Source organism: Hemicordylus capensis, chromosome 2 (genome assembly GCF_027244095.1).
Source record: "Hemicordylus capensis ecotype Gifberg chromosome 2, rHemCap1.1.pri, whole genome shotgun sequence".
Classification (NCBI taxonomy): Eukaryota; Metazoa; Chordata; class Lepidosauria; order Squamata; family Cordylidae; genus Hemicordylus; species Hemicordylus capensis.
This window is the reverse complement of record NC_069658.1, coordinates 176,895,330-176,920,709: the sequence shown is the minus strand read 5'-3', so window position 1 is coordinate 176,920,709 and position 25,380 is coordinate 176,895,330. Positions and strand designations below refer to the sequence as shown.

At 47.7% G+C, this 25,380-nt stretch overlaps 3 long non-coding RNA genes across 3 annotated transcripts in view; 2 read left to right on the top strand and 1 right to left on the bottom strand.

The window, feature by feature from the left end:
* LOC128346528 (uncharacterized) overlaps positions 1-25,380 on the top strand; it is a 162,777-nt gene that overhangs the window by 76,143 nt on the left and 61,254 nt on the right. The gene's annotated exons all lie outside the window — the stretch shown is intronic.
* LOC128346538 (uncharacterized) lies at positions 2,147-15,653 on the bottom strand. Its single transcript, XR_008317033.1, has 4 exons — positions 15,371-15,653; positions 8,018-8,113; positions 6,342-6,433; positions 2,147-5,796 (listed from the first exon to the last, which is right to left on the bottom strand). It is a non-coding gene; the product is annotated as an uncharacterized LOC128346538 (long non-coding RNA).
* LOC128346531 (uncharacterized) lies at positions 14,837-25,095 on the top strand. The gene is made up of 4 exons (XR_008317025.1): positions 14,837-15,037; positions 17,172-17,282; positions 21,427-21,460; positions 22,504-25,095. It is a non-coding gene; the product is annotated as an uncharacterized LOC128346531 (long non-coding RNA).

The window sequence follows — 25,380 nt, the reverse complement described above, 5'->3', positions numbered from 1 at the left end:
GTGTCCTGACACCTTTACAAGAAAGACAAAACAGCAATCATGGCCTTAGTACCTTCTCCCTGCTCTCAGAGAGCACATCATCGCTAGGTTTCTCCCTTAAATACAGAGCATCAATTGCTCTGAGGTCTGTGCTTCAGGTTATGCAAACTGCATCCTCCACACCCTTACCTGAGGCATAACTGAGAAACGTGAGGAGAAACAGGGACAAGGGCATGGTGGTGAAAGGTGAGGCAAGTGTGTAGATCTGTCTGGAATCTTCCTTCTTTCTTACATCCCCCAGGAACTGAGGAATGGTCCACCATGCAAATCTGCTCACGCTCATTGGCTGTGGTTGAAATGGAACTCCTCCACTGGAGGAGGTGATACCTGAGCAGAGCCAATGACATGAGGTCAAGGTTGACCTCAATGGCATGAGACCAAGCTTGATCCATGATTTAAAGTAAACGTAAAACCACAAATTGATGCAATGTAAGTTGCCATAAGTTGCATTCATTTCCTGTCATTGTATATATTTTTTCTTTTTGTTTCTGTTTTTGTTTTCTGGTCGTGGACTGTAATAAATGTTAGCTAATCTCAAAAAAGAATGAAAAATGAAAGGCAGTCAATGGCCATTGGGAGGATATACCACCCTCTTCCACTGATTAATTTTATTTGTTACAGAGGGTGCATTTTCTTCTTGATGGATGAAACCGCATATGAACCGGGCCAGTCTCTAAACCATCCCAGAGTTCCAGACTATGTTCTTGGGTAGAGAAAGACATATTTTGGACCTTGATTGAAGCATAAATAGACAATAGAAATAGATTCTTTGTCATTGGCCTGGAAGCCAATTTTATGAGTGTCCTCAACTTCCTTACCTGAGTAATAACTGAGAAGGGCAAGAATGCCCCTTCCCCTGGCCTCATGCTGGGGGAAGGGCGATTTGTCCCAGCTCCCTAGCACGGGACCCAAGAGGCTCCTGATTGGGCCTCAGCATCTGGTGGGTGGGGCTAAGGTTGCTGCTCCGGCAGCTCCCCACCCCGAAGGATCAGTTTGGAGCGCGATTCCTCCACCCTCCTTTCCCTAGGAGTAGAGCGAGTCTAGAGGCTGGTTGCCCTCCATGGGGGCCAAGTAGGAATTTTTGGCTCCCAACGCATTGGCCATGTTGGGGTTTTCCCCCCGCCTACTCCATTCTGCTACCCTAGCATCAATGGTCAGATAGTTAGGTCACGGCTTGGCAGGGACAGTGCGGGATGGGTGGTAAGTAGATGGGATGGAACATCAGTGAGCACCCTTGGACAGTCAAAATGGGTGATTGGTCAATCGTTCCCTTGTGGTTTGTGCGGCCCAGGGAGGACGATTCGCCATGAAACCTGCTTCAGGTGCTTCACATACCCATGGGCTGTGTGGTCCGGGGTGTGCGAAGACCTGGAAGGATCCAGGCCCCCTTGGGGGTTGGCCATGAAGGGAAGGGAGAAGGTTTTCCACCTGCTGCCTTCCTGAGCCAGGGTGTGTCGCCCAAGCAAGGCACGGGGGAGGATGCAGTAGTCCAAACCCGGTCCTTGCTAGGCCCCGCACTGTCTTGGGGAGGTGGGCTTAACCCTATCCAGTCCGCTAATCCAATTATAGTTTATCAATAAAGCTGTGACCCTTTTTACCCACTACATTTGTTGTCCGTGTCTTCTTGGGGGCCGGGGTCTGGCGACAAAGCACAGAGCCCGGGCCATGGTAAGCTCTCTCTTGAGGAGCGAGCTTTCTGAACCCATCAGATAACAGGGTGGGACCTTCCATGTCGGCTCTTCAATCCTTTGGAGCCACAGAGCGACACCCCCCATGCAAATTTGCCTTACGGTCATTGGCTTGCTTTCCAGCTCGTGTCTCCCCTGAGAATCTGAGTTGCTCAAGTCAGTCCAATGATCATAGGAGAAATGTGCATAAAGGAGATGATGCCAGATTTTAGAAGAAGCTGCTTGCTTTGCCCTGGATCAAAATCAGGCCGTGGTAGCAGAAATCACAATGAAAAATGTCCCCAGGGACATAAAGAAAGGGCATTTTCAGAAACGATACCAGGAACTCCAATCACAATTTATTTTAGCTGGGGATGATGGGAGTTGTAGTTCCTCAACAGCTGGACAGCCAAGGTCGCCCACCCCTACCTGAAGGAGAATATCTTACAGCAGAGAGTGCTCCCATGTATTTTATTTATTTTTACATTTTATATCCCGCTCTTCCTCCAAGGAGCCCAGAGCGGTGTAATACATACTTGAGTTTCTCCTCAGAACAACCCTGTGAAGTAGGTTAGGCCTACTTCACAGGTTCTGGAGCGGCTGGCTTTATTTTCAGAATGGATAGAAACGTATATGGATGGGGCCCATTCTAGATCGGACTAGAGTCCCAGGCTATGTTCTTGCATAGAGGATGATGTTCTTGCATAGAGAGGACAGCTGATCTAGCAAAGAGAGATGGTATTGTGGTGGCAAGCATGGCCTGGCCCCCTAGCTAAGCAGGGTCCAACCTGGTTGCATTTGAATAGGAGACCACATGTGGTAGCAAGCATGACTTTTCCCCTTAGCTAAGCAGGGTCTGCCACAGTTGCCTATGAATGGGAGACCACATGTGTGATCACTGTAAGATATTTCCCTTAGGGGATGGAGCTGCTCTGGAAAGAGCATCTGGCTTCCAAGTTCCCTCCCTGGCAGCATCTCCAAGATAGGGCTGAGAGAGATTCCTCTCTGCAGATTTTGAGAAGCTGCTGCCAGTCTGTGTAGACAATACTGAGCTAGACAGACCAATGGTCTGACTCAGTATATGGCAGCTTCCTATATTCCTGTGTTCCTATGATATGTACTTGCATTCTATCTCTATACCTGATGGCGTTCAGTCAGGAAGGCCCAGAAAGAGCACCCATGGATGGCAAATGTTCTCCTGCTCCCCTTCACCACCCATGTGTGACCACACATGTGGCTTCTGGGCATCCTTCATGTGGTGCTAAGTTGGGAAACTGGCCAGACATCCCCTCCAGAAGGCTAAAGTGGGAATCTCAAGCTTCCTATTGCAATGCATTCCAAGCAATGGCTGTGAGCTTGGCTTAATAGTTTAAAACAAGGCACTTGGACACAATCCAGTCCCTGACTTCTGCCCCCTAAGAGTGACTCATGGACTCAGTGAAGCCCAGGACATGTGCAAGCAGGAAAGGAAGGAAGGAAGCACACACACACTCTTCAGCACAAGAATGAACTGGGGGTCAGGATGTCAGCCTTTCCAAAAATGAACACATTGCAGCAGGCTATTGTAAAGTATGGGATCTGGATTGGTTTTCAAATCAAACAAAACCACCCATAGACATCTCACACAAACTTTGCCACAAAGTTACACAGGGTTCCAGACTATATCACAAAAGGAACATGTTAACCTGATGGACACACAGGACAACTAACCTTGCTGCCTTTAATCCAGAGGCCTATGTAAAGTGAGCTCTCCACACCCTTAATGGAGCAGTGATGACAGGTAAGGGCGGTCCTTCCATGAGGCAAGGTGAGGCAGTTCCTTCAATGGGCAGACTATTGGGATGCCCGAGGGGCAGCAAGATGGCTACTGCTGCTCTCATTACCTAGGCACTTTTAAAAACAATCCTTACAAAACAATTTTAAAAACAGTCTAAAACCATGAACAACGAAAACATGTAAAGCCGTTAGAAAACCCTGGAAGGCCAGGGAGTTATTCGCACCTGGCTTCATGCTTCAGGGTCAATGTTGAGTGAAGACACTTCGAATCGCACTCGCGACAAGGAGGGAAGCAGCCCCTCCCCTCTGCTCTCAGGTTTTCTTTTGGTGCAAGTTCACATCGCGTGCCTCCGTATTTTCCTTCTAGCCAATGGCGGGGTGGGAAGAGAGATTTCTAAAGCCTCTATCTGCATTCCTAAAAGATTATATCCCTCTTATCATGAGAATGATTCTATGTCAATGCCTCCCCCTACTTGCTCTGGTGTTTTCAGAAAATCTCATTAAAAGCAGCATTTTAAAAACCCAGAAATACATCGAAATAAGCTAGAGACAAAGCCCGATTTGTGTGTGGAGTGCTTCAAAGAATAATATTTGCAGCTGCTTGAGTCCCGAGCACTTGCTATGCACTGGTAGTTTAGATTTGGAAGGTTGTGATTTTACGACGGAGTCCTGTCTTTTCTGAAATAGGGAGGTCCTAGAAGGACGAAAGGAACGGTTAGTCGATTGAGAGTAGCTGGAAGGACAAAATGATATAGCAGCAGCAGCAGAAGAGGATTTGTTGCCCCTTGAGGAATTGTAGGCAGGTTGTTGGGAGGTCATAGGTCTTGCCATATTTTTCAGTTTTTGTCTCCTTTCCAACAAGGGCCTGGCCATCAAAAGGTCAAATTCTCTCTTCCTCTTCTTGTTCCAGGTGCCAATGTAGGTGAACACATCCACGTGTGCCAGTGCAGAGTTGCCGCAGCGAACATTGAATGAACAGTCAGTGGCATGGTGAGAGGTATATGGAGGAGCTGTTTGGAAAGGGGACAGGCCAAAGGGCATCTGCTTTTCTGCCTTCTGTGTCAGATGTTGCTGAATGGATTCTGTTCTGTGAACAGGACTGAGCAGAGTCCATTATAATGGAGTGAGGAGTAGGATGGCACAGAAGGAACTGATTGTCCCTGGCTTGAACCTTGTAAAAAACCTTCCAGCTTCTGAGAGGTAGGTGGCAAAAATGCCCAGCAAGCGTTGACAATGTCCATTCAGTGGTCCATTCAGTTCAGTGGTAGGAAGAAAGAGTGCAAAGTTTCAGCATCAGTTGGCCCAAAAATGGGATCAGGAGGAGATTTAGGAGGTTCGTTAACCTGGATACCTAAAGAGGTAGCCATATAGGCCACTTGGTCAGTGAAGAGCTTCAGGTACTCCGAGGGAGGCAGAGGCTTTGGATCTTCAATTAGATCTGAAGGTGTGGAACCCCATGCGATGTCCAGGGCTGTTTCTGCATCTTCCTCTGAGGCGGATTCTTCAGTCGAGGAATCCGGTGGTAGGAGGTCAAAGTCCAGCTGCTTAGGTGGTTGAGTTCTCTTATCTCTTGACTGAGACCAAGACCTGCAGTGCTGAGGAAAGTGTGATTGGGACCGAGAGTCTGGATGGTCCAATCTCCCCGGATATTGGTTTCGATGTGGAGCCCAAGAGCAAGGGTGGAGATAGCGTTCTCTATCATCAATGACAGATCTGTCATCGAAGAAGTAAGTGGAATGATCAGGCATGATCAGATGGAGAGTAGTCTCAATGTCGACGTTCTCAGTAGCAATACACCAGATCCTATGGAATAGCGTTTTGGAGAGTAGAGATGGTGAAGGGATTCCCTGTGACCCGGAGAGTGTTGGTATCACGTAGGGTCTCTTCTATATAGTCAGTATCGTGCAGGGGATGCTTTTCAGTTCGGAGGCAGTCGGTGTTGAGAAGACCAGCTAGGGTTGATGGTATAATCCTCCATTTGAGCTGGGTTCGGAGTCACTTTCAGGATTGGAGGGTGATCTTGGTGTGACTTCTCTGTTGTCTCTCTTGTTGGGAATGGAGTGGTCTCTCGAGTCTATGTTGGGAGCATCATGTTCCCTGCTTTGGCCCAGAAGTCACTGTGCAGGCTTAGGGTCTGCAAATACCAAAATCACCTTTTTTAGAATCAGAGCTGATGACTGAGATTTTTTGTGATTTTAGGCAGTTGAGATATTGGGGTGGGAGTGACGAGCTTGACGGGCTGCACTGTGTTGGCAGCACAGTGTAGTGTTAGCATTGACTTAGAAATCTTTTCATTTGTAGTTGGTGAAAGATGCTGAGAATAAAAAGAAATATAGAACAACTGTATTTAGTTAGGATGCACATTCCAAAGTCCTGGGGAACCCTAGAAAAGGCTCTGTTTCAGGTCAGCACCAGCTGAGCCAGTGGCAACTGCAACCAAACCTCCCCAGATGATCTGAATAGGCGGCAGCAGGGTTCATGAAGAAGGTGGCATTTCCTTTAATATCTTGGGCCCAAGCCCCAGAGACCAGCCTGGCTGCTGTATTCTACATACATTCGGCATACTACAGAGAAAAACTGCCCAATGTACAGTGCATTGCACTAGTGCAGTCTGGATGTTACTAGCATATGCACCACTGTTTCCAGGTGGTCTATCTCCAGGAATGGACGTAGCTGGCGTATCAGCCTAAGCTGACAGAAAGGCCTCCTGGCCACTGCCTCAACCTGAGAGACCAGGAAGAGGCTTGGGTCCAGAAGTACCCACAGACTACATACGGGCTCTTTCTGGGAGAGTGTAACCCCATCCAAAACAGGCAGATCTGAGCCACTTCCTAAGTCCCAACTTCCCACCATGAGTACCTCTGTCTTCCTTGGATTCAGCCTCAGTTTGTTCTCCCTCATCCGGCTCATCACGGACTCCAGGTAAGTCTTTCGGGAAGTTGGGCCATTTCCTAATGAAATTGAAATGGAGAAAGAGGTTTGGGTGTCTGCATATGGATTAACACCCTGCACCAAATCCCTGACGATTTCCCCGCACCGATCCATGTAGATATTAAAAAGCATTGGGAATAGAATGGAGCCCTGTGCAACCCCATACAATAGCTCTCATTTGGAAGAGCAACAATCTCCAAGCAACAGCAACTGGGACCTACATGAGAAGTAGGAGTGGAGCCACTGCAAAGCGGTGCCTCTCACTCCCTACCCCTTCAGGCGCTCCAGGAGGTGCCATGATTCACTGATATCAAAATGATGTGAGAGAGATCCAAAAGGATCCACAGGGTCATACTCCCCCTGTCGATTCCCAATTGGAGATCACCCAACAGGCCAATCAAGGCCTTCTCAACCCCACAGCCCACCCGAAAGCCATTTTGAAATGGGCCCAGATCATCTGCTTATTCCAAGACTGCCTGGAGCCAAGATGCCACTACCCTCTCAATCCCCTTGCCCTACCATGGGAGGTTGGAGAAATGCCTAGAATGGGATCCAATGCAGGTTCCTTCAACAGTGGTCTAATCATGGCCTTCCTGAGGCAAGGAGGCATCCTGCTCCTTGCATCCTGCCATTAATACTTCCTGAGGCAAGGAGGCATCCTGCCATTAAAAAGTATTAATGATGCTTCCAAGACCCTCTCCAATAACCTCCTTGCTAGATTGTATATGTCATGTTGGGCAAGGATCAAGAAAAAAGGTAGTCAAGTGAAGTGTCCTAAGAAGGTTGTCCACATCCTCTGCACTCACAAATGGAAAATGATCCAATTTCATTGTGCAAGAGGAGCTGCTGGACACCTCCACAGTGGGCTCTGCAGTACCTGTAGAGTCTAGTTCAGTTCGATGAAGAGAGTTTTCATCTGCAAAAATCTCATTTGAAATGTTACAACGGGTAGCTGATGGATCCAAATACTCATTCAAGGGGGGAGGGCCATGCACTAGCCCTTTCACAACTCGAGACAACTCTGCTGAATGTGAACTTGCAGAAGCAATGCGGGCAGAAAAGAACTGCTTCTTTGTTGCACGCATTTGATTGATGGATTAAGTGCCGTCAAGTCAGTGTCGCCTCATAGCGACCACATCATTTTGAGAATGGAAAGGCAAAATGTTCAGAGTAAAAAATGATTTTGCAGTCCCATGAATTCTTTGTTTTGCATCAATATTGTGTTTCTGTATCTTGTACCTTCTTCACATACTAAATAATATAGCTAGCCCTGCTAACTTGGCCAAGAGGCTAACTTGGCCAAGAGGCACCTACAGGAGCTTCTGTAGGGTGAGATCACTGCGCTTGGAATTTGAGCAAAAGCTTTGCAGAGCCTGCACATGATTGCTGTCTGGAACACAAGACCAAAGGCATGGAATCAGGATGACAGAAATGGGGATCTGCTAAGTCAAAGACAGCAGCCAATCTGAGATTTCATCGTGTGAGGAGGGCTGGTGATCCCGCCCACAGAAGCTCATCTAGAGCAGATCATCATGGCAAGCCAGCAAGTGTTGGGAATGTCCTGGGCTGGGTGGAGGAAGGCCCTCTACTCAATGGTTCCTGACCTCCGCCCTTCCTTCCTTCCTTCCTTCCTTCCTTCCTTCCTTCCTTCCTTCCTTCCTCCTTCCTTCCTTCCTTCTTCTGCTTTGCAGTCCTCAGACCTGGAATGGAAAAAGAAACAGAGAGGGGTGGGACACCGTCTTTTGGAATGAAGGCTGGCTACCACTGATTGGTTAGAGCACAAGTCAATAATCTATCGGGAAGACAGCCGGCTTGCTGCCAAATGACAAAACCTCGCCTGGCTGCTGGGCAAAACTTTGGGGAGGAAGGAATGCTCTGTCATCCATGTCTTGGTCTGTTGAGTCACACGAGCTCACTGGGGATGTGGATGGTAACTGTGCCTGTTGGTGGGGGCTGGCCCACAAGCCCATATTCACTGGGACCCTCAAGGTGCGGGGTAGTGTGGTGGGAAGGGCAGTTTCCTTTCATCCAAGATGTGTCTGGCTTGGACGTGAGATTGTAAGCCTGTAAGCATGGCCCCACGTCCCTCTTCAGGTGTGAGCTCTCAAATCCCGACCTGGGGCTTTGGGGGCAGGTGGGGCTCAGAGAATTATTGGAACTGGGACCTCAGCCTCCGCAGAGGGACTTGTTATGTTCACAAGCCCCTCATTTGCCTTCTGCCGACTGCCAGCTCTCCCAGGGGTCATAGGGCTCTGTTGCCCCTGAGCCCTCCTCCCAGGCTGGCCTCTCATCTCAGGCCACTTGCCTGTTATAAATCCCCCAGCAGACAGAGCAATCTTTGTGAGATCTCAGGTTTGGCCAAGATCTCGTCTCCAAGCCTCCCCGAGGTCTGGCGGGAAGTCGGCGAAGTCCCGCGGGAGCTGGAGCTGGAGCTGGCAGTATGTGACAGTTTCTTTCCAGAACCTCCCTTTGGGGGACTTGCCCTTCATGGAGTCACTCCTGGGGGAGTTCCTGCGGAGCCATCGGCAAAAGCTGCAGGCTCTTCACAGCCCACTACTGGGAAACTCCCTCCCTCCCCCATAATGGAGCTAGAAAAGGGTGCAGGATTTCCATCTAAGTTTGTAACTTCTTTTTTTTAAAAACTGGACTGTTCTTGACCTTCCACACTCATCTCCAGCCAGCAGCATCCTCCCTCCCTCCATCCCTTCTGGGTCTCTTCCTCTCCAAGCACAGGAACGAGAGCCAGTGGAAGTGAGGGGCGGAGAGACCTGCTGTTACTAAAAGCAGAGAGTCTGGGGGGAGCCAGGCAGATGCTCGGAGTTTCCTTCCGCTTGGGGCATCAGCTCTTGGCTTGGAGGGAGGGAGGGAGGGAGGGAGAATCCTGCTGCCACCACTGCCACCCCCACCAGCTGAACAACGCAGCAGTGAGTGAAGAAGAGGAAGAATGGAGAAGGCCCAGCAGCCACCGATGTGCTCTACGCTGCCTCCTGGTGGGCATGCTGGTGACTGCTATCAGTAGGTCAACCCAAAGTTAGGGTTGAATATTTCCTGGGTCAGAAGGTCAACCCTAAGTTACTAGTCCAGGAAAAATTCAACCCTAACGTTTTTGCTGTTGTTTCTGGGTCAACACACCCCACCCCACCCCACTCCACACACACCACAACTCAAGAAAGGCAGGCACCCAAATTCTGCCTTTCTGCACCTGATATCCAGCAAAACCAGATAGTTAGCAATAGGACTGCAAGCATATTATCAACACTGCAAAGAAATGAAAGTCACATATTTCCCTCAGACAAGAAGACTTTTTTCTTCTCTTCATGGCACTTCCCAGTTATACGCTACAACAGCAGTAAAATGCTTTGGCTTGGGCAGATAGCATTGAAAAGGGAAATAAAGGATTGAAGCTGTTTGTTGCACAAAGCCACCAGCAGGGGGAGCAGTCTTATTAGCTTGCTCAAGGAAAACCCCACAATAGGAAAATACAGCTATTTTTGTGTGGCACACATGCAACATTATAGGACTGTAAAACAGCAATAAAACCACAAAGAAGACATTGGAAATGTGAATGGCACCTTGCTGACAGTCGGAAGGAAAAGGCTGACCAATGGGAAGACTAGTCCTCCCAGAAAACCAACGTAGAGACTAGCTCTCACCAGATGTAATTCTATCTGGCTCAGTCGGGCAATGGACTGAAATGACTCTGACACAATTAAAAAGAAATCATTAAAAACCACCTGATTTCCCAATTGCTCTGTGGGTTGAGTGGTGGGTAGCACCCATCAAGCTCAACCCGCTCTGGTGCCCCCGGAAGTCAGTTATTTATTTATTTATTTGAAACATTTAATATACGCCCACTCAGAAGACTCCGGGAGGTGCACAAAAACATGCAGACAAGGCAACATTAAAAATTACATTCTAAATTAAAAACTCAAGTAACTAACAAAAAACAAATAAGTAAAATACAGGGGAAAAGCCTGGTGAAAAAGAAAAGTCTTCAATAGAGATTTCAAGATCAGTAAGGAAGGAGATAGACAGATCGGAAGGGGAAGAAGGAGCTAGACAGATCTGAAGGGGAAGAAGTGGGGCAGCAACCAAAACGGCCCTTTCCCAGGTCCTAGAGACCCAAACCTCTCGGAAATGAGGGACCGACAAAAGGGCCATCTGAGATGAACTAACTGGATGGGATGTAACTGGAAAGGGTCTGTAGGTAGACAGGCGCCAAGCCCTGCAAGGCTTTGAAGGTCAGAACCTGGACTTTAAATTGAGCTCGGAAGTGAATAGGCAACCAGTGCAATGACTGCAGGAGAGGTGTTACCCCGTCATATTTTCTGCCACAGTCCCTTTCTCTCCACAACACCATCTCACACACAGACCACCAAACCAGAGCTCTAGGAAGGAAGGAAGGCACCCAAATACTGCTTTTGTCCATCTGAGATCCAGGAAAACCTGATCGTATTACACTCAGTGCAGAGAAAAGCACATTACAAAATCAAACCTCTTTGCCTCTCCTGAGGCACAGCATGGAGGAGAACCCCCCCCCCAACCAAACCATCCTGGAGAAGAACGTGAGAGTTCCACTGGGTAGGAACCTGCAAAGGGATCAGGTGTTCAGGTAGGTCAGGTAGGTCCAGCTCAAGCTCAAGCTGCCTCTCTTTCAGCATATGCTGAGCCTTTTCACCCCGGTGGAAATGGCCGACTATCTTTTGGCACTTCTCCACAAGAGCTGCCATGGGAGCAGCAGGGACCCGTAGCCAGGGGATGTCCCAGGGTGTACATTGAGGCTGCCTATGGGCCTGATCAGGGCCTTGGTGGGAGCCTCCTATTGCAAGTGCCCTTCGCATCCTGGAGGCTTGGGAGCAGGAGCAGCTGCTGCTGCTAGCCAAGGGCAAGTGTCATCCGCAGTAAAATACAAGAAGCCCACATGCAAGCCTGTGCCGCCAAAGAGCAGAGCGGAGGGGAGGGCCAGCAGACCCACACACCTTTCTCCTCCGCCTGGTAGGCATGCTGGTCTATGCAAGTCTCTTTGCTTCTCACTTTGGTGGATGGCACCTAGCAGCCAATGCTGCATTGCACCTCACTCAAGTTAGAGTTCAGAATGAATGTGGCAGATGCTGGACACCCTGGAACCAAGTCTGTTATCTCCAAAGCCACAAATTCTTCAACACACCAACACACTTGTGCTTTCTCTGTGTAATTCTCCATTACATCTAAACAACTCTTTCTCAACCACTGGTCCGTGGACCAGTGCCGGTTTGTGAGGCATTGGGTACCAGTCCATGAGCCATCACTAATAAAAATCACCCCCCAAAAAACCAATTTTGGGCTGGCGGGGGCCACCAGGACCTCTCCGGAGCTCATCTGCAGGCAGCCCTTGCTGCTGGATAACATTCATCTCACACGTTATCCAGGAGAGAGCCACCTGGAAATGAGCTCCAGAGAACTGCCCAAAATTGTTTTTGGGGAGGTGCCTGGGGGTGGGGGTGGGGCTGAGGAGGGCAACCCCCTCACTAACTGCTGGTCCAGGAAACTGTGCATGAATAATGTACCTTGACTCCAAAAACATTGAGAAACACTGGTCGAAAGCATCCCTGTTGGATGCTGTCCTCTTAGGAACCTAGGACGCTTCCATATACTGAGTCAGACCATGGGTCCATCTAGCTCAGTATTGTCTACAGAGACTGGCAGCGGCTTCTCCAAGGCTGCAGGCAGGAATTTCTCTCAGCCCTCTCTCGGAGAAGCCAGGGAGACCAAAGCTAGGAGTCGGTCACTGTATGGCACGCAGTTGGGCCCCTATCCTTCTTATAAACCCCTGGAGGCTGTGCAAAATCAATTTCTTAGGACAATACTAAGAGCACCAAGATGTGCTCATTCTGTGATGTTGAGATTTGATCTGGGTGTTCTGAGAATTGAGGCTAGAGCTTGGATGTTGATCCTAGCATTTTGGCTTAAGCTAAACTTCTTTCCTCAAGGATGGATTTTGGCCATTTTGGCTGATAGTTTTCAATCTTCTTGGGCCCAGGCAATCCATGCTAAAATTCTTTCATTGGGATTCTCCATGGATTATCTGGTTTTGTTGAGCTTTACAGGCTCTGAAGCAGAGAATCCTGGATAATGAAAAGCAACACGAGCTTTCCACGATCCCAGATCAAAAACAGCTGAATGGCCAATGTTCCCCAGCCCTGCTTTAGAGCAAGGTATGACCTGCTCCCGTCGGTTGTGCAGGCGGGGAGAATAAAGAGTATACCTAGGGAAGATAGAATCTGCCGTTGTGGTTTAGGGGGATTGAAACTAACCAACATGTATTGCTCCCCCCTTGTCTGTTTTACAGAGAGTTAAGACCCTCCCTGATATCTCCTTGTCTGACACCCTTTCCAGGATGCTCAGAAGACTTTTGTGTCTCTTATCTTTGGACAGATCAATCTCCATCTATTACATATAAGGTGGTGAAGTTTTGCTCAAATGCTATGTGGTTACGTCAGTTTTTTATTTCATGCGTATGTTCTTCCTGAAGTTTTAGTTTATATTTATATTTCTTGTTAGCAATTGCTAGTTAAGTCTTTCATTGGTACTGTATGTGACTGATGTTTTGTTATTTTCTAGCAACTGTTAATCTTTTGTAGGATTTCTTTATTCTACCATTTGTAGTTGTTTTATAAGCTGACCATGGGTATCCATCTATCTAATATGCCATTAAAAAGTAAAAACCTCTGATAGAAGTCAGTGGGCTGGTTTTTTGGTTGTTAGCACATAGGCAACACCAAAACTATTTTGTGAAAATATACCAATAACAAAATTGAGGTAAATCTACCAGCACCTGGGGAATTCTTCCTCCCCCCGCTTTCCGCCTTCATTTTGTCGGTGCTGTGTCATTTTTCTCCCCCTCCACCCTCTCTTGCTCCGTAGTTGTCCAAGTCGCTAAGTGAGGTTGCATGAAGAGGGCCAGAAAGGGCCAGCACCAACGTGCCTCCTGGCCATGAAGGAGGAGGATCCATGGAGAACAGGGCTTGCCTGTAAAGCAGAACCCTTTTTAGCCCTCCCAGAGATGGTGATATGAAAGGAAACCCCTTCATTCATTCATTCCCTGGGCCGGCTTTCGATCTTCTTTACAGATATCATGGGAGCATTGTGGAATTAAAAGGGCATGGCTGAAGTTGTCCTCAGGTTGAATTCAAACCCAGTTATTCATGGATCCTATATCTGTGGTTTAGCATATCCGTGGTCGGGCAATTGACACCCGACCATGGCATAAACGGAAAAGAAATGATTAATTTCCATGTATCCACGGTATGGAGATGCCCGAAAATATCCTCCAACAACATTTCCAGCTGCCATGTTGTAAAAGGGAGCTCATTAAGTTTTTAAAAACACTATTTTCTGCAAAAACAAAACAAAACTGAGTAATGGAAAGGACTAAGGCTTGGGTGGGTGGATGGGTAGATGACTAGCTGGGTGCCTGCAGAGCACAGTAGGGTGCATTATTTCACTCTTTTAAACGTTCTGTGGCCATTTCCCCAGCGATTTTTTCATTGACTTAATGCCTTGGTATATGCCGTTTCGGAATTGGCGGTTGTAGCGGAGAATGGAACCCTCCCGGATATCGAGGTCCGCCAGTATATCCCTTCCTTGAGCGGTATGGGATCCAGCCACAGACAAGCACACTCTTCCAGAAACATACAAACTGGGACCGAGTGTTGAGACAGTGCAGTACAAGACTAACAAGAAGTCTGCAATGGGGAAGTGACTGAAAAGGTGCAGCTTGACACACCTCCTCACATAGGCGACAAGGAGAAGGAATGGCCAACTTCTGCATCTGTCCACACTGGAGCCAATGTGGTGTAGAGATGGACTAGGACTGGGGAGCCCTGAGTTCAAATCCCTGTTCAGCCATGAAGCTCATTGGGTGACTCTGGGCCTGTCACTTATTTCTCAGCCTAACCTAGCTCACAGTTTTCTTGTGAGGGTAAACCTAACCACGTACACCGCTTCAAACACAGGAAGCAATGAAGACTCCACCTTCCCTTTTGATCAAGCCCCCAAAAGGTCAACCAAACCGATAGAAAGCAGCTCTCGTCAAGGAGGTGGCTGCACCGCTGCTGACCCACCAGGCATGGAAAGGGCCTTGATGGATGCTCAGCAACTCCCCTGTCTTTGCGGTGCTGGGAAGTAAGCAGAACCAGGGAGTTTCATTACACTCCTGGTGGGCTATGGGGGGTGGGGGGGGGGCACAAGCCCTGCAGATCTGGACTCCTGGAAACATTTTTCCATCCAGGGCAATCTCAGAATCAAGATTCGGATGACACTAGTGTTAGTCTAAAGGTCTCGCAGAAGTCGAGATGTGGTAACTCCAATCAATGGACAGCTCGGGCTTCACGGAGACTTCCGATCTCAGGTCTTGTCTGTGCCTTCCATCCTCCTCCTAGTTATCTCCCTCTGGGATGGATGGTTTGTCCCCACCCCCCTAAGAAACCCTTTGAAACATACCAGGACGGCAACACGGATTCAGCACAAGGCATTCGCTGCCCACAGTTCTGGCTGGTGCCCACAGAGAGAGGCAGCAAGGAGGACTCACCACCCCTCAGGCAGGAAGAAGCCGGTCTTTCCAAGCCAGATCCCTTTCCTCCTGGGTGTGTATCAGGACTCCTGCCAGAGGCCCAGGGGGAGCGGGGAGGAGTTCCCTCACTGGGGTGGGATCCTTGCCCGGAAGGGGTTCCCAGGAGGCTGCTGCCACCATCCACTTTATTATTTTGATGTGGGGAAACACGCTCCCCATATCCGGTGCCTGGGGGTGGGGGATTAAGGGGCCAAACCCTCCCCAAAGGGCTGAGCAGTCCTCGGCCTCCAAAGGCAGGTGCCGAAGGCAGACCCAGAGCAGCCAGGATTTCGTTTCGGATTCCAAGGAAAAGCGGTGCAGCAAGGACTTTTCATCAAAGAGATGACCAGAGAGAGGTCTCAGTAACCTGGCAATGCAGATCCCCAGCGATCCTCACAGAAGAACCACTTCCCTCCGGAGGCCTTGCACGGATGTCCTGGTCCTTCTTCCTCACAGCCTGCGGCCTTCTTCCCAGCTCCCCAGCAGCTCTCGGCCTGCTTCTTCCTCGGGGTCCTCCTCCTCCTCCTCCTCCTCCTCCTGGGACAGACTCACCAGGAGACCAGAGCTTCTGCTGGGGGTGGAGCCAGGAATCCCGCCCGGTCCTCTGAGCTGGTCCCTTTGATTTGGCTCTAAGCGAGGCCTAGTCCTCCCTCCAGTCCTTACACTGTAATGCTACATTGTGCGTTATCACCTCTTCAGGATGTCTAGTCCTCATTGTCCTAGATGTCACTGACTGCAGATGCCTCCCTAGCTGAGCTGGCCAGCAAGCCTCCTGGGAAGAGGGAAAGGGTGCCATAACAGCTCATCCAGAGAGAGGAGGGGGGTTTCGTTTGGTTGTGTAACACCAGCCTTTCCAATCACACGGTCTCCCCTGCTAACTTGGCAAAGAGGTGCCTTTTAATGCGGTGATTCTCTTTATTTACCAGGGGGATTGTAACTGGCCTTATCCACCCCCAGAACAGTACCTCCATTGACTGTTGCTGGTGTCTGTCTTATGTTTCTTTTAGATTGTGAGCTCTTTGGGGACAGGAAGCCATCTTGTTTGTTTGTTTATTATTTCTCTGTGTAAACAGCCCTGAACCATTTTTGGAAGGGCGGTTTGGAAATTGAATGAATGAATGAATGAATTTTTGGAGATGGAGTTCCAGTGCATCGACCTCTTGCACCAACTATCCTCATGATGACCACTCAGGGCATTGGGAGTAGAGGTCGTGAGTGGGGGTCTCCCTCAACTGTTCTGCCTGCCTCTACTCTATGACCCATGATCTGACTCTTCCGCACTTCCTGTGCTGATGAGTCTCAATCCTTCCTTTCCTCTTAGAGAACCGATGGAAACATCTGTCTCCCTCCTTACCTATTCATTATGTCATCCTTTAGATTAGGGTTAGGCTTTCCTATCCAAGTGTACTTCACCAATCAATGTTTAGTATTTATTTCTACAAGAATTTCCATGTGTTTTCTCTAAAGAGCTGCAACAACTAGACCATCCTCTGCTACCTACTCTGGAACGGGAGTGTGTGCTCATTCCTTAGTGCTCTGCTGCTTTACCTACTGGGGGTGAAAATTAACAACCTCCAACAACAATCACTGACGTCTGTGTTCTAAATTGCTTCCTCTTTTATTTTTCTTCCCTGCAGAAAATGTATGGAGGCTAGAAAAGTGAGGTTCCCTTGACATTTGCATGAGTGGGAAAGACAGAAACAAGAGTGGGAAAGGCAGAAACAAAAGGCAGAAACTGGACAGACACTACCCAATCAATCAGGGCGTCCAGAAGGAAGGGCACGGCCTGCTCCCCACCCGTTAAAATGTTGAAAATTGATCTTTATGGAAGGAGCGGAGGCAGCAGTGCCCAGGCTGACGCCTTGCCTGCACATGCTCCAAGTGATGTGCTTGCATGGTGGCCCGTTTGAAGAACTACCCCAAGAGAGAGAAAATAAGATTCCAAGAGCAGAATTACATTATCAATTGATTTATTTTATTTAATGTATTTATGTTCCACCCAAAAGTTATGTCTCTGGGAGGCTTACAATAAACAGTACACATTATATTAAAAAAAACACATTAAAATAATGTATTGTCCTTGGTATGAAAATGTGAAAGACACCAAATTTGTATGATACTGAAAACAAAATCCCACAATTAATACAACCTTTATTGGGTCTTTCTAGCAAAATGAAGAGAGCATCAAAGAACGGAAAACTTCTTCTGGCCATGACTTCCTGATGGGGGAAAGAAGGGCTGGATAAGGGCCACAGCAAGTGGTTGTGTCATATAGACAGGTCAGTCGAGTTGAATGACGTCTTCCCATTCATCAGTGGGCCAGATCCCCTTGGGCTGTACACTGGGTAGTGTGGTCTTCCAGTCCCATGCCTTCACAGGTATCTTCCATGGTTGGCTTGGATGTAATGGAGAGCTTCACACGGTACATGTACCCTGAGTTCTATGAACTCGGTCCAACAGAGTGTGAATTTGGAAAACAGGGACCTATGTAACATAAAGGACAGGAGGGTTAATGGAATGCATTTTTTGAAAAAGCCTTGCCATGAACTGGAGCACAACCTTTGTGGAAAAGCAAGATCTATATAGTAGTAGTAGTGGTGGTGGTGGTGGTAGTAGTAGTAGTAGTAGTAGTAGTAGTAGTAGTGACTAATAAGAACATTCTGCTTTCTCCAGGAAGGCTGACAGCAGGATACCATCCATCCTCAGGCAGTCTTAGCTCCACATTATTGACCCTTCCAGGAGAATTAACACTTCCTGGGGAATATCACTCAGTCAGTTTCATGGGAAAGCCAGCATTTGATCACAGGTGGTCTTAGTCCAAGTGTAGCACACTCTCTAGAATGCTGCTCTGGCTGTAAGCATGACGCACCATTTTTGAAAAATGCTGGAACCAAGTTGGCCCTCATACATACAAATGATATTCCCCAGGAATTGTAGATTCTCTTGGAAGGGTCAATAATGTGGAGCTTGACTGCCTGAGGATGGATGGCATCCTGCTTTCAGCCTTCCTGGGGGAAGCTTGTTCTTACTATTCACTATAACTATTTATATAGACTTCTTTTCCACAAATGTTTCCAAAGCAGTTTACATAGGGGAAAAAAACACCAAATGGAGGGCCTCACTGTTGGAAATTCTCTGTGGTGAGAGAATCCCTTTCTCATTATAGCAGAGTGCACAGAGGCACAACACAGCGGGAATTTAGTTAAGCATTCGTGTGTGCTGAGAGTAAAGTAACTTGGAGCCAATTCATAGTTTCAAATCAATATAAAAGGCATTTATGAAAGAACTCCATTCTAGATAGGAAAGTGAGGAGTTAGGATCTCTAATCTATCTATCTAGCTGGATGCAGATGGATTATGCATCTTCTCTGGACATATGATGCAGGGAGAGAGGCTTGCCATGTTGCAAGGTAGCAGGGCAGGTAGGAAAGAGAGAGAGGGAGGAAGTTGAATTCCCTAAGAGTAGCAATCTACATTTCAAAGGGATAGCATCAGAGCAGTGGAGAAGGGATGACCAATGTCTTCACTCGCTAGCCCTCTGACTTACTAGTCTGTCCTCTACTGTCTGAGACAAAGAGACAACGCAAAGTCCTTTAACTTCCAACACTCACTGTTTCCTCACCTGGACTTTGACTGTGGTTTGAAACACAGTTAAATCTTTCTTCTAGCTCCAACACAAGGTTGGTTAAAAAGAAAAGAGCAGGTTGTCTTTCAGGCAGAATTTGCCCACCATTCCTGACCTTCTCATTGAGGAGTCCTTGAGATGCCTCTGTGGGATTCCAGGGTTCCCCCAAACACAGTTTGAAAACCCAACTGCTGACGATGCAATTGCTTGATGCCTGGTGGGCTCCTTCTTGTTTACGCTCCCTCCACCGAGACAGATGCTCTTTGCTTCCTGGGAGGAAGATTTCATCTTAGGATGGTCAGGTAACTCATTTTCTTCCCCCCAGACATGGAACCCAATTCATACTTGAATTTCTTGCCTGATTTGGCCTGTGTTCCTCCATTCCACACATTCACATCATCTTTTCCCTGAAAGGAGAGCTCCGAGCTGTCTTCCACCTGTAAGGGAGACAACAATATACCTTGTATGAAGAAAAATATTTCATAGAGGCTGCAGTTGAGCACTGGAAACACACAAAACAGAGAAAATGCTACATCTGAATTGGTCACCTTTGTGCATGTAACCTCTGCTACAGTTTGAAAGAGATGTCTCTAGTGGATTCGAAGATATGCAGAGATGCAAGTGCCAAATTGTAAGAATGTTGATTCCTCCACCCTAACCCCAAAAGCAAACAATTTTAAAGGCTAATTCATACATACATATTCATCCAGCTCATGGCTAAATGTCCGAAACAACAACTCCATTGAAAAGCTTTGTGCTTGAGGTGATATGGAGGTTGCAATTGTGGTGTTGTTAGGAGAGCCTATTCAGAGATGCGAGTTACCGCCCGATGTATCAATGATCTAGTGAATATGTGACACACATCCATCAACCTTAAGTAAGAAAATGGATCAGAGTGTGTTCCTGTCAATCTTGCTTAATGGCCATTGAGATGATCTGCAAGTGGAAGGTCACTGCACTCTCCACTCACATCACAGGTATTTTGGATACTATCTCTTATTCAGTTCCTTTACAACCTTTTCCAGATTGATCAAAACTATAATGCCCTATTCTCAGGCTTTGATGATATTTTCCAAAATATCTCATGGATATTATCCATTTGCCATTTGGAGTTGGTAGCCCAAAAGACGGATGTTTCTAGATAGGACCTCAATATTTACTAGTACATTTTATCTCTCCAATGGTTATAGCCTGCTGTTCTGAGTTAACAGGTTAACTTAGAAAAAGCAGCAGGTAGAGATGAGATTCTAACAGCTAGAGACGGAATTCTGAATGGAATGCGTAAAGGCCCGCAACCAATGGGCAGGGCGAATTGCACAACAGCTTCACCCCAAACTCTTGCCTCCGATCTCAGTCAGGCAGCAATTGTGCCTACAGGAACTGCACAACTGCTCTGTCCAGGTGGCTGCAGGCCATTGAACATGACTGTAGAGCTGTGCCAAGAACCCACCGATAAGTGGCTCCTGCCGGGCCCAGATCCTATTGAAAGGGAATCCATTGCACAGTAAACGTCTAAAATCAGGCTTTAGGGAATGTTTCTTTTGCCTAGTGTCTGTATATCATAATGCTTATGCCACTGGAATTCTTGAGAGACCGAGTAGCAACTCTCACCAGCACTCCTTTCCGAGGAGACAATTCAGGCACAAACTGAGCATAGCGTTAGAGACGAACAAAATCCCCAACATTGATAGCAGATGGATACACGTAAAAGGATCCTTGTCAGTGAGGGCTGGGACATGAAGCATCAGAGTGGAAGGTAGGCAACCACATTTCCAAGTGATGCACTGGAGGTTTCCCCGAGGGAAGGGACAGAGGTGGTGCATTGATATGGGGGAAAGTGAGGAGGTGCACTCAGGCACATCAGTGGGGTGGCAGCTAAACCAAAAGCAAGCCCACTCCTGTCTGCATGGCCCCATCAGGGCTTCTGCTTCTTAGCATGCTACAGTGCAACACAAGGTTGAGAACTCAGTAGCCTGATTCACATGTTATGTTCAACACTTGCCCAATGAGGGTACGTTGTCCACAGATACCGCTCTGTACACAGGTAGAGTGATTCACATGTTATGTTGAAGACAGGTGCAGCAGTACCCATCTTAGAGCTGTATCAAACACTTGTGGGGCCAGTACCCAGGTTCCCTTTAAAAATCAACCCCATCCTGTCATTCACAGAAAAACATGGACAAGTGGACAGATATCTGTACACTAGTACAACATAATGTCTGAATAGGGCTTCCCTGGTGTGTGTGCGCATGAGTGGACAGAAAACATTCTCTCTGTAAAACCTTGTGGTCAATCTGTATTGCAGACACTTTGAAAGGAGGGCTTACCCAAGAGGGGCAAAGCACTACAGACAAACATGAGTCTACTATCCACCAACCTTGCCAGACTTGTGCTTTGGTGGTAATCATGCCTTCTGAAAGGCTGGAATCATATCTGTCTTATAGTCTGGAATAAAAATCCTCAAGTCCACATCATTGCTGTAAGGACCTTGAATGGACTTTGGGGTACGTTTGGCTGGTGTATGAACGCACACTCTCTCCTCCGGAGGAGATTCGGGGTAACAGCCCTTTCTGTAAAGCCCTCAGGCCAAACAGAGAGGTGTTAAGGGCTCTCTCAAAGGCCAACAATGAACCCGAGTTCTAGTCCAGCAATATCTAGAGGACCACCTGTACATTCATTGCCCTGAGCTTTCGGCCAAAGGGTGGGTGAGACTATAATTGCTTACTAGTGGCAAATTAGTAGAAATATTCTGTCTATTTTGTGGGGAAATGTCTAACGGGATGCCTGTATAATTCACAGTAACATCTGGGGAATAGCTACAGCGAGAAAGAAGGTAAGCAGCTTCTTCTTCTTCTTCTACTACTACTACTTCTCCTCCTCCTGCTCCTCCTCCAGAAGTTTCTATACAGCGTTGGGTTTATTAATTTTTTGATAAGTAAAGAACCACATTTTCATTGATGCCAAAAGCCAGGAGAAGTTAACCAGTACGGGGCACATCTTGGGGTGCCTCTGTTATGGCAAAAGAGATATTTCCAGACGGGATTGGGCAAGGTTCAGACCACAATGTGGGTCTGGACATTTCAATTTCCATTCTGATTGGGCAAAATCTCTAGGATTTTTAAATTGTATATGGAATTTTTAAATTGTATATGAAAGCACATGCTCCAATGCTGCAACCCCAAAGCCCATGCTCCACTGCTCCAACCCCAGACCCTGTACTCCCCTGCTGCCACCCCAAAGCCCTGCACTCCCCTGCTGCCACTCCAAAGCCCCAGGCTCCCCTGCTGCCACCCCAGACCCCGCACTCCCCTGCTGGCCAATCTGCAGGCTGGATATTCAAACAGATGCCAAAACTCAAAATGGAGACCGAAGGAGAAAGATTTTTTGTGATTTCAAAATGGAGTTCCAAAACAGCCGAAACAACAAAACGTTTTGTATCCGAAATAGGGACGTTTTGTTTTGGCAACAAAATTTTCTGTTTGAAGCATTGGGTGTTTTGTTTTGGCTACAAAACAGCCGAAACGGCCTGTTTTGTGCACAAAATGTTTTGTATCTGAAACGAAACGCACAACCCTAATTGAGTTTGAATGCTGGGCTCAAGGTTTTGATGTTTTTCTGTCTATTGATAAAATGGAAGGAATCATTTCACATGCAAATGTTTGAATTGGTTGTTTCATGCAAGGGTTTTGAGAACTATCTGGACTAAAGAAATACTTTGATTGCCTTGTCAGCAAGAAAGGTGCCTGCAGCCTAGGTGAGCAACTGGGCCTGACTGGTTGGATGATGCCCCATCTGTATAGGGCTTCTTCCATAACAGATGCCGTATTAGTAGATAAATGTAAGGCAGTCTAACATTTCTAAATGACTCTCTTACAGAGGTTGGGAGAAGCTAAGAAGAAGGAAAGAAGAGACACAACAGTGGAAGAACACACTTTGGGAAGAGCAGGATCAGCCCCTTTTTCATTTCGGTTTCCCTCTTCTGCTACACCTTCTTCAGTTCGACAGTATCCCCTTTGTGTAATCTGGTGACTGGAACAATACACAGTAAGTATTCCAAATGTGGCAAAATACCAGGCTCTAGTTTCCCCAGGCACCATGAAACTGGGGCACATACCCCATGCAGTGGGGAAAGAGCAAGCTGTAAAAAATGACTCCTCCTCTTCCTGGCCCCAAAGCCAGAACAGACTGGCCCACCAACCCTGTTCAAAGCAGGCCTTGATCAGCCACATCCACCGAATTGGAACCCTGACCCAGTTTGAGCAGGGAGAACAGTATGACTGGTCTTCTCCTCCCTCATGGTTGCCATCTTGCCCTGACCTTGCAGCTTTCAAAGCAACCCAAGCAATGTGCCAGGCGTTAGTATGTGATGAGAACTTGGCTTCCAATCCTCACCCAGACTAAAGGTCCATGGGGGAAACTTGAGCAATCTCTTGCTTCTTTCCCTGCATTATGAGACAGTTGTGAGGTTAAATCATGAGTGGGGAGCACAGTAAGAGATGGATGTACATTGCCCCAAACTTTTGGCCAAAGGGTGAAATGAAAAAGTACTCAGAACATTGCCTAACACAATGTCTGTATAATTCACAGTTACTTCTGAGGAACAGCTACAACTGGAAACAAGATCAGCTTCATGTTGTTGTTGTTGTTGTTATACCCCAGTAAGCTTCCATTCCACCTTGGGATTATTCTCTGTTTTTGACAGTTAAAGCACCACATTTTCATTGATGCCAGGAGATGTTGAACAGTAGGGCACACATCTTGGGGTGCCTCTGTCATGGCACAAGAGATATTCCCAGACTGATTGGGCAAGGTTCGGACCACAATGTGTGTCTGGACATTTAAATTTGCATTCTGATTGGGCAAGACCTCTAGGGTTTTTAAATTCTGTCTTGAATTGAAAATGATATTATCCTTATTATTGTTATTGCTGTTGTTGTTGTTACTGCAACTTTTAAGTTGCATGCCATATCTCTGTTTCTCTGTCCTGATCCGATCAATCAATTCTGTTCAGTGATTCTTTTCTATTTAGCGGATTGGGGGGAGCAACTGTCCCCCTCCCGGGGTTGTTGCTGGGGTCTGCCCTCTTCCTTTTTAGATTGCGAGCCTTTTGGGAGCCGTCTTTCATATTTTATCTACGTAAACTGCTTGGAGATGGAAAGGGAGCCGAAAAGGCTGGAGAACAGCAGAGATGCTCCCAAGGCTGGCTTCTACGAATCCTTCGGTGGAATGCATTCTCCCCATGACTCCGATGACAGCAGCAATGGACCTAGAGAAAACCTACATTATGTGTTCAGGACTACAGAAATCCGCCTCCCTTTGGCCTCGTGCAGAGGGGAGGGAGTGTGTCCCAGCCCCGCTCTGCACGAGGCCCAAGAAGCGGGCCGATTGGCCCTTTGGGTTAGGGGGTGGGGTTTCGGCCGGGATCGACTGATCCCCGCCCCGTTCTCCTCAGTTTGGGCCAGGCATTCCCCTCCCTCCCTTCCTGGTACAGAGCGGGTCTAGCGACTGGTCGCCCAACGGGGCCGAGTAGGAATTTTTTGCTCCCAACGCATTGGCCACTGTTGGGTTTTTTTTTTTTTTGCCTACTCTGTTCTGTGTTCCAGGTGTGTAGTTAGAGTTAGGCCGGTCACAATGGCAGTAACAGTGCGGGCGGGGTAGTAATTCGAGAGTTAGAACATCGGTGAGCACCCTTGGATATTTAGAAGGGTGATTGGTCAATCGCTACTTTGTGGTCTGTGTGGTACAGGGAGAATGGATTGCCATGAAACCTGCTTCAGGACTTCACCAACCTTTGGACTGAGCGGTCCGGGGTGGGCGAAGACCTTGAAGTATCCAGATCCTCTCTTACGAAAGGGGGGGGTTGGCTTTGAAGGAATTGGGCGGGGCATACCTGCCCGTTTCCCGAGCCAGGGTGTGTTGCCCAGTAAGGTGCTGGGTAGGACGTCAGAGTTTTAACCCGGTCTTCTTGGCCCACACTGTTCTCTAAGGGTGATTAATCACCTGGTGTTCCAGTCCGCCATGTCTTTTGTTACAGTTAATAAAGTTGTGGCCCTTTTACCCATACTAAGTCTACATGTCTTCTTGGGCTGGGGTCTGCGGACAAGGATTCCACTTTTGTGTGCTGATCAGGCGCACACTGCCTTGATTCTTCCACTCGGAACAAAACTCATTCCGCACACAGATGAAAAAGATCAGAGGGAACATTTAGAGGCACTCACCCCTGGATTTCTGGGTGAACTCCAAGGCCTCCACACATCCTGGGGGCCCCAACATCCTTTTTAGTCTATCCTGGCCCATTGTTTTCCAGGCGACCGAGCATGACTGTTGCCTGCACCGGAGTTGACTTCTGCTTTAAAGACAATGGGGGGAGTGGGGAAAGAAATATGGATGATGGAAATATGTTACTCCGCGTGTTGAAATGTTCCTGCTAATGCATATTTGCATAAATATAACTGGTTTTTAGTCATACATTCTTGTGAGTTCAGTTTCTGTTTGTGTTCTAAAGAACCCAAGTGTAAATGATACTGCATGTGTCATGGTGTGTGTGTGTGTGTGTGTGTGTGTAAGGGATGGTGCTTAACTTGCAGTGGAGGGCGGGGGCTGCAAAGTCCTTCACTTCCAGGCTCCAAAATCACCTCAGTGCACCTCTGGGAAAACTGCAAGGGAAGCTCTGATTCTCTTCTCCGCTCAGGGGAAGACAGGGGAAGGTTTTTCTCTCAGTTCCCCATTCTGCTCTACCACTGTGCTATACCA